General features: G+C 39.9%; 3 non-coding genes across 3 annotated transcripts in view; all 3 read right to left on the reverse strand.

Annotated features, from left to right (window-relative positions):
- Positions 1–61, reverse strand: part of TRNAP-CGG (transfer RNA proline (anticodon CGG)) — a 72-nt gene extending 11 nt beyond the window's left edge. The window contains exon 1 of the tRNA in view: positions 1–61. This exon is cut by the window's left edge and continues 11 nt beyond it. This is a non-coding gene — a tRNA (tRNA-Pro).
- Positions 62–496: 435 nt separating this feature from the next.
- Positions 497–568, reverse strand: TRNAP-AGG (transfer RNA proline (anticodon AGG)). The gene has a single exon. It is a non-coding gene; the product is annotated as a tRNA-Pro (tRNA).
- A 553-nt stretch (positions 569–1121) lies between these two features.
- Positions 1122–1193, reverse strand: TRNAP-UGG (transfer RNA proline (anticodon UGG)). Its single transcript has one exon. It is a non-coding gene; the product is annotated as a tRNA-Pro (tRNA).
- Between the last annotated feature and the right edge of the window lie 6307 nt (positions 1194–7500).

The raw sequence follows: 7500 nt of genomic DNA on the forward strand, positions 1-7500 counted from the left end.
GGATTTGAACCCGGGATCTCTCGCACCCGAAGCGAGAATCATACGCCTAGACCAACGAGCCAGGAATGACTGCTTTCTGGGAAATGTTTTTTTTTTGTACAAAAAATAGCATTGTCCTCTAAAAAAGTCTTCTTCCTTTGATGAACCGAGTTTGCAGTCTTTGCCTTTCTTGAACTATCAAAGATTTCAAAAGCAAAGAAGAAACTTTGTCGGGGAAACATCACCTCCTTTCCTGCGGTAGGCTCTGGAGACTGCCTCATGGTCTTGTAGCTTGGAGCTCCCATGCCCAAAGGGTTCTGCCTCTTTAGCCCCTAGACTAAAGAGGCAGAACCCAAGAGCCACATCTTGCCCATTTTACAGAAGTAGCCGTTGCACATTTTGGAAATGCAAGAGCCTTTAAGCACTCTTGGCTACCGCTAGCACAGTTGCTTGCATGGATTCAGCCACCATCTGAACAATTCCTCCCAATAGAATGCCAAGTTGTTTGCTAAACATAGGGCTCGTCCGGGATTTGAACCCGGGACCTCTCGCACCCTAAGCGAGAATCATACCCCTAGACCAACGAGCCTTGGATACACAAAAAGCTTTTTTTTTTTTTTTGAGTAGAACAAGTGCCTTTTGAGTGCCAAGGCTAAGTCCCCACTACAATACCATCTGCATATTTTGCTCAAAAAAATATCTTTTTTTATTGTCAAGAGCACTAGGAAACTTGGAGATGAGGTCAGCATGCATTTCTAAAGTCAAGACAAAGCAAATCCTTGGTCCCTGGGCATTGAATTGTAAGCTGATCCAACTTTTCTCACTGCTTTGAAAAATCTCAGCACTGAACGGGGCTCGTCAGCACCTGTTGCAGTTCATGTGGAAAGTGAACACGGAAGCACTAAGGGCTAAGCTATGGATGCAATTTCAGCTTTATGCCACTTCAATTGTAGGAAGTATGTTGAAAGAAGGCCACAAGCTCCATTTGAAGTACTTTGTCAAAGAAAGGTGAAAAGCATCTGGATGTAGCTCGAGCGACTGCCGTGAGAAGGGCTTACACGTTGACCGGTAGGTACGTGCAAGTTACGGTAAAACCATGTCTGTGCTGTTGAGTTCCAGAGGGATGAAAAAATTCACCTTGTGGGCTCGTCCGGGATTTGAACCCGGGGCCTCTCGCACCCAAAGCGAGAATCATACCCCTAGACCAACGAGCCGAGTGCTGTTGGCTGCATTTGGCTGTCTGCCCAGGCTAGGTTGAGCAGTAGACAAGGGCACTAGAAAAGTTCAAGCGCGCCATAAAAGAACCTTGGCTGCGACCAAGAAGGAAATGGGAACTCAGGCCATCTGCCTAAAGCTTGGGCTCGTCCGGGATTTGAACCCGGGACTTCTCGCACCCAAAGCGAGAATCATACGCCTAGACCAACGAGCCAGGAATGCCAGCTTTCTGGGAAATGTTTTTTTTTTTGTACAAAAAATAGCATTGTCCTCTAAAAAAGTCTTCTTCCTTTGATGAACCGAGTTTGCAGTCTTTGCCTTTCTTGAACTATCAAAGATTTCAAAAGCAAAGAAGAAACTTTGTCGGGGAAACATCACCTCCTTTCCTGCGGTAGGCTCTGGAGACTGCCTCATGGTCTTGTAGCTTGGAGCTCCCATGCCCAAAAGGTTCTGCCTCTTTAGCCCCTAGACTAAAGAGGCAGAACCCCAGAGCCACATCTTGCCCATTTCACAGAAGTAGCCGTTGCACATTTTGGAAATGCAAGAGCCTTTAAGCACTCTTGGCTACCGCTAGCACAGTTGCTTGCATGGATTCAGCCACCATCTGAACAATTCCTCCCAATAGAATGCCGAGTTGTTTGCTAAACATAGGGCTCGTCCGGGATTTGAACCCCGGACCTCTTGCACCCTAAGCGAGAATCATACCCCTAGACCAGGGGTCTGCAACTTTTAAGACGTAAAGAGCCACTTGGACCCGTTTCCGAAGGGAAAAAAAAGACTGGGAGCCGCAAAACCATTGCAACATTTAAAACAAATCCGACACTGCATATATTGTTTCTTACCTTAATGCTATATACAGGATCGTGCAGTTAGCTTCATCCCCCATATAGTAATTCATCCCCCATAGTAATTCATCCCCCATATAGTAATTCATCCCCCCTATAGTAATTCATCCCCCATATAGTAATTCATCCCCTCTATAGTAATTCATCCCCTCTATAGTAATTCATCCTCCATAGTAATTCATCCCCCATATAGTAATTCATCCTCCATATAGTAATTCATCCCCCATATAGTAATTCATCCTCCATGTAGTAATTCATCCCCCATATAGTAATTCATCCCCCATATAGTAATTCATCCTCCATATAGTAATTCATCCCCCATATAGTAATTCATCCTCCATAGTAATTCATCCCCCATATAGTAATTCATCCTCCATATAGTAATTCATCCTCCATATAGTAATTCATCCTCCATAGTAATTCATCCCCCATATAGTAATTCATCCTCCATATAGTAATTCATCCTCCATATAGTAATTCATCCTCCATAGTAATTCATCCCCCATATAGTAATTCATCCTCCATAGTAATTCATCCCCCATAGTAATTCATCCCCCATATAGTAATTCATCCTCCATAGTAATTCATCCCCCATAGTAATTAATCCTCCATTTAATAATTCATCCCCCCTATAGTAATTAATTCCCCATATTGTCTCAATTCACTTACCTTTGCTCCGCGCGTTCCTCTCGCTGTGTTCCCGCGCTGTGTTCCGGTCTTTTTTTTTATAATTCAAATATTTATTAATTTTCCATTTCAATTACATTTCATCATCACAATATAAATATATATATATATATAAAATATATTCTATAATATTATATTAACCAACATTTCTACTTTATATACTCTATGCAACCTTTTCCCCCCTTCTCCACCCCCCACCCTATGTCCCCTCTGCCTATTCTATCTTTTCTCTACGTCTTCTTATATCAGCAAGTGGAATTTTTCTGTTGTTATCTTTATTCTTTCCTACACCTCATATATAATCTGGCTTTTTCCCAGTTCTCCCATTTCCCATGATAAACCTCCATCTTATCTTCTTGGGTATGGCACAGCCTTTCCATCTTTTTAATCTGCTCAACTCTTTCAATCCAGTCCTCTTCCTTTGGTGCCTCTATTTGCCTCCAGAACTTGGGTATCAGGGCTTTTGCAGCATTTATATAGTTCCATATCCCTGATTTTTTATATTTATTTACCGTTATATCCGTGATGTGCAAAATACATACTTCTGGATCTAGATTTATATCTATTTCTGTCAATTTTCTTATTAAGTGGATTATTGTTGTCCAGAATATCTGGATTTTTGGGCATCCCCACCATATATGGTATATTGTGCCTATTTCTCCACATCCCCTCCAACACAGCGGTGTGCTCTCTCCACACATCTTATTTTCTACTACTGGTGAAATGTGCCATCTTGTCAAACACTTATAGTTCATTTCTACTTCTCTCATAGAGACATTTTCGTGAGTTAATCTATACATTCTCCTCTGCTTTTCCTCATCTATCACAACTCCCATATCCATTTCCCATTTTGTTAAATATGTTGGTTTCGTGTTTGTGTCTAGTTCAGTGAGTATTTTATAAATTCTAGCAATCCCGTGTTTCCCATCACCTTGTGTTCCCAATGTCTTTTCAAACAAGTTCCAATTGTCTCTTGTCCTTAAAGGTCTTGGCAAACTTCCGACAAAACACCTCAATTGGAAATACCGCCATTCGTCTAATTTAGTGAAAATCTCTCCCTCTTTTTTTTTCAATTCGCCATATGCTCCTATTTCATCTCCCACCAAGATGTCTCCTAATTGCACCTTATCTTTTTTAAACCACTTCCCTCCTATTTCTTCTCTACCTGGGGGGAAAAACTCTGTATTTTTTAGTGGAATCAGTGTAGAATTAAAGGTCCATTTCATACTTCTGTGTAAGTTATCCCAAATCTTTAAAACATTCAAAGTGTATGTATTTACATTGTCATTTAAACCCCTATACTGTGTTGGTACCCATATCATTCTTCCCAAGTCTGTTCCGCTGAGTTCATTCTCTATTCTCACCCAGCTTTTTTTATTATTAAATATCCAATCTATGGTTCTTGCCAGTATTACCGCTTTGTAATATCTTTTAAAGTCTGGGAGCCCTAAACCCCCTCTTTCTTTCCTCCTACTTAGCAGTTCGTATGACAGTCTTGGTTTTTTATTCCTCCATATGTATCTTGTTATCAATTTCTTAATTATTTTAAAGAAAATCTCTGGGAGTTTAATTGGGATCATTTGATATCTATATATGATTTTTGGTACTATTACCATTTTTACCAGATTAATACGGCCCATCCATGTCGGGGTTCCTCCCTCCAATCTTTTTAATTCATCTCTAATCTCATTTATCAGTGTAATATAGTTTAGTTTATATAGATGTTTATGTGAGGCTGTGAGTTTTACTCCTAGATATTTTATATCTCTATCTTTCCATTTAAAGGGAAATTCTTTTTGTATCCTTTCTTTTTCGTTTTTTAAGATGTTTATATTTAGAATCTCCGTTTTTGTTGGATTTATCTTTAAATTTGATAGTTCTCCGTACTCCTTTAGTGACTTCATTAAGTTTGGAAGTGTTATCCTGGGGTTTCCTACATAGAACAACAAGTCGTCTGCAAAAGCAGCAACTTTATGTTCCGTATCTCCTATTCGGATTCCCTTTACGTCTCTATTCAGTCTTATTGTTGATAGTAGAGGTTCTAGAGATATAACATACAGCAATGGGGATAATGGGCATCCCTGTCTTGTTCCGTTTGACATCTCAATGGGTTCTGACCTCTCCCCATTTACCCCAATGACCACCGAGGGGTATCTGTACAGCTTTCCTATCCATTCTCTCATCCTAGGCCCGATTCCCAAAGCTTCCAGAGTGTCCATCATGAATCTCCAATTTACCCTATCAAACGCTTTTTCAGCATCTATAGACAGTAGTACCGCCGGTTCTTTTCCCTTTTTACTCTTTTGGATTAGCATCAATGATCGTACCCCATTATCTTTTCCTTCCCTCCCTGGAACAAAGCCCACCTGATCCTCATGTATCCATCCAGGCATTAGCTCTTTCAATCTGTTTGCTAGGACCTTTGCGTACAACTTAGTGTCTGTGTTCAGTAGTGAAATAGGTCTATAGCTAGAACACTGAGAGGGATCTTTTCCCTCTTTCTGAATGAGCACGAGTTGGGCTTGTAATGATTCTCTTCTTACTTCCATCTCTCCACCTAGTGCATTCATGTAGTTTTTGAGTTTTGGTACTAAGATTTCACTGAATTTTTTATAGTATCTCACTGTATAACCATCTGGGCCTGGGCTTTTCCCCGACACTGTCCCCTTTAATGCTAGTTTTATTTCTTCCTGTGAGATATCTGCGTCTAGGGAGTTTAGTTGGTCCTCATTTAATTTTAATAACCTAGCCATTTCCAAATATTTCTTTCTTTTCTGGTTTTTCTCACTGTCTATAGTTTCTGAACTTTCCGAGGGGCTTATATTGTACAGTTTCCTGTAATATTCTATGAAGGCTTTGGTGATATCTTTATTTGAGTGTTTCATGTTTCCTTTAGCATCTTTTATTTTTTCTATATAATTTCTATTTTTCTTTTTCCTCAGGGCTCTCATCAGATACTTTCCAGGTCTTTCTCCCCATCTATATCTCTCACTTAGAACTCTATTATATACTTTTCTCCTCTCCTCTTCTATCATTTCTTTCAGTTCTTCCTTCTGTTTTTTTAACTTCAGCTCTATTTCTTTTGTTATTCTATTCTTATGTATTTGTTCTAATTTATCTATTTCTTCTAAGAGCTCATTCATTTTCTCCCTTCTTTCTTTTTTCTTTCTAGCCCCAATCGCCATTAATATTCCTCTTATATAAGCTTTGTGAGCCTCCCACACTGTGGCTGTTGACACCTCCCCTGTCTCATTCTCCTTAAAAAAGCGTTCGATCTCCTCCCCTATTTTCTGAGCTATTTCCCTTTCCACTAAAAGTGTCTCATTCAATTTCCATCCCAGCCCTCCGCTTTTCCTTCTCCCCCATTCCATTTTCATAGTAACTGGAGCGTGGTCTGATAAAGTTATTGTCTCTATATCTACCTGGGTCAGATGGTCGATTAATTGATGTTCTATTAATATATAATCTAATCTTGAATATCTCTTGTGCATATTTGAGAAAAAAGTATAATCTCTATCTTGTGTGTGTGTAATTCTCCAGGCATCTATCAGTTGACTTATGTGTAATTCTTTTTTCAATAATTTCAGGGCCTTATTTCCTTCTGTCTTTATATGGGAGGTGGCATCCCTTTGTGGGTCCATACAGAAGTTAAAATCCCCTGCCAGGATCAAACGTCCTTTTTTAAAGTCCATCAACTTCCTCAACACCTTTTTCAGATACTCCTCCGGTTTTTTATTAGGGCAGTAGATGTTGGCCAGTGTACACTCGATCTCCTGTAACTTGCCCCTTAAGAACAAAAATCTCCCATCTGGGTCTGTTTTTCTATCTTCCAACTCAAACCTAACGTTCTTTGCCAGGCCTATTGCTACCCCTTTTGCTCTTTTAACCGGGGAATCTGCATAGTACCATGTTGGGTATTTTTTAGACCTCAGTCTAACATTTGAGCTTATCTCAAGATGTGTCTCCTGTAAAAATATCACTGAGGCTTCTCTATGATGTAATTCTTTAAATAATCTATATCTTTTCCCGGGACAGTTCAACCCATTTATGTTATATGTTATAAACTGAATCTCTTCCATCTTCCTTAAATTTCCTCTTTTCTCCTCCATCTATATTTTTTATTTCTCTCTCCTTCTCCCTTCTCACTTGTTTTTATATCATCTTTTATTTTGCAGAGAAAACAACCTCCCTCTCCCATTTCCCACCCTGCCAACCTTCCAACCCCCTCCCTCCCCCCTCCCCTCCTCCCTCTTTTTAGGCCTAACATTTGCCTACTAATCATTTATGGATTAAAAAATCCACCTTTGATTTGATCCTTGGGCTAAAACTCCGTCCATGGACGACTTTCCCCTTGACTAACCTCCCCATAACCTCCCAAGCCCCACCTGGATATTATCACTGGCAGAAAAATAGAGAGAGAAGAAAAATGAAAAAAAAACGAAAAAAATCCATAACGAAGGCAATAGAGTGGGGGTAGGTGGCGAGAGGAGAAGAAAGGGGTTAAAAAAAAAAACAAAAAAAAAACACCTCTCTCCTCCTCCAGATCTGCTCTGAGGTCTTTCTGGGGTTGCGTTTCCTTGGGATGTATATTTTTTAATTGTGCCAGTCTGGGACCCTTTAAGCCCACTTCCTTTTACATTTTTGTTTTTCATTTTTCTCTGTGGCACTTATCCTTCTTATAGTCCTTTATAAGTTTATGGGTAGGGCGGGATATTATTTCTTAAAACTTTCAAGTCTCTGCTCTGTCCCCCTGCTGGTTTTTCTCCTTCTCTTC

This window comes from Staurois parvus, unplaced genomic scaffold (assembly GCF_062004578.1).
Source record: "Staurois parvus isolate SC_StPar_1 unplaced genomic scaffold, SC_StPar_1.0 ptg001918l, whole genome shotgun sequence".
Taxonomy (NCBI): Eukaryota; Metazoa; Chordata; class Amphibia; order Anura; family Ranidae; genus Staurois; species Staurois parvus.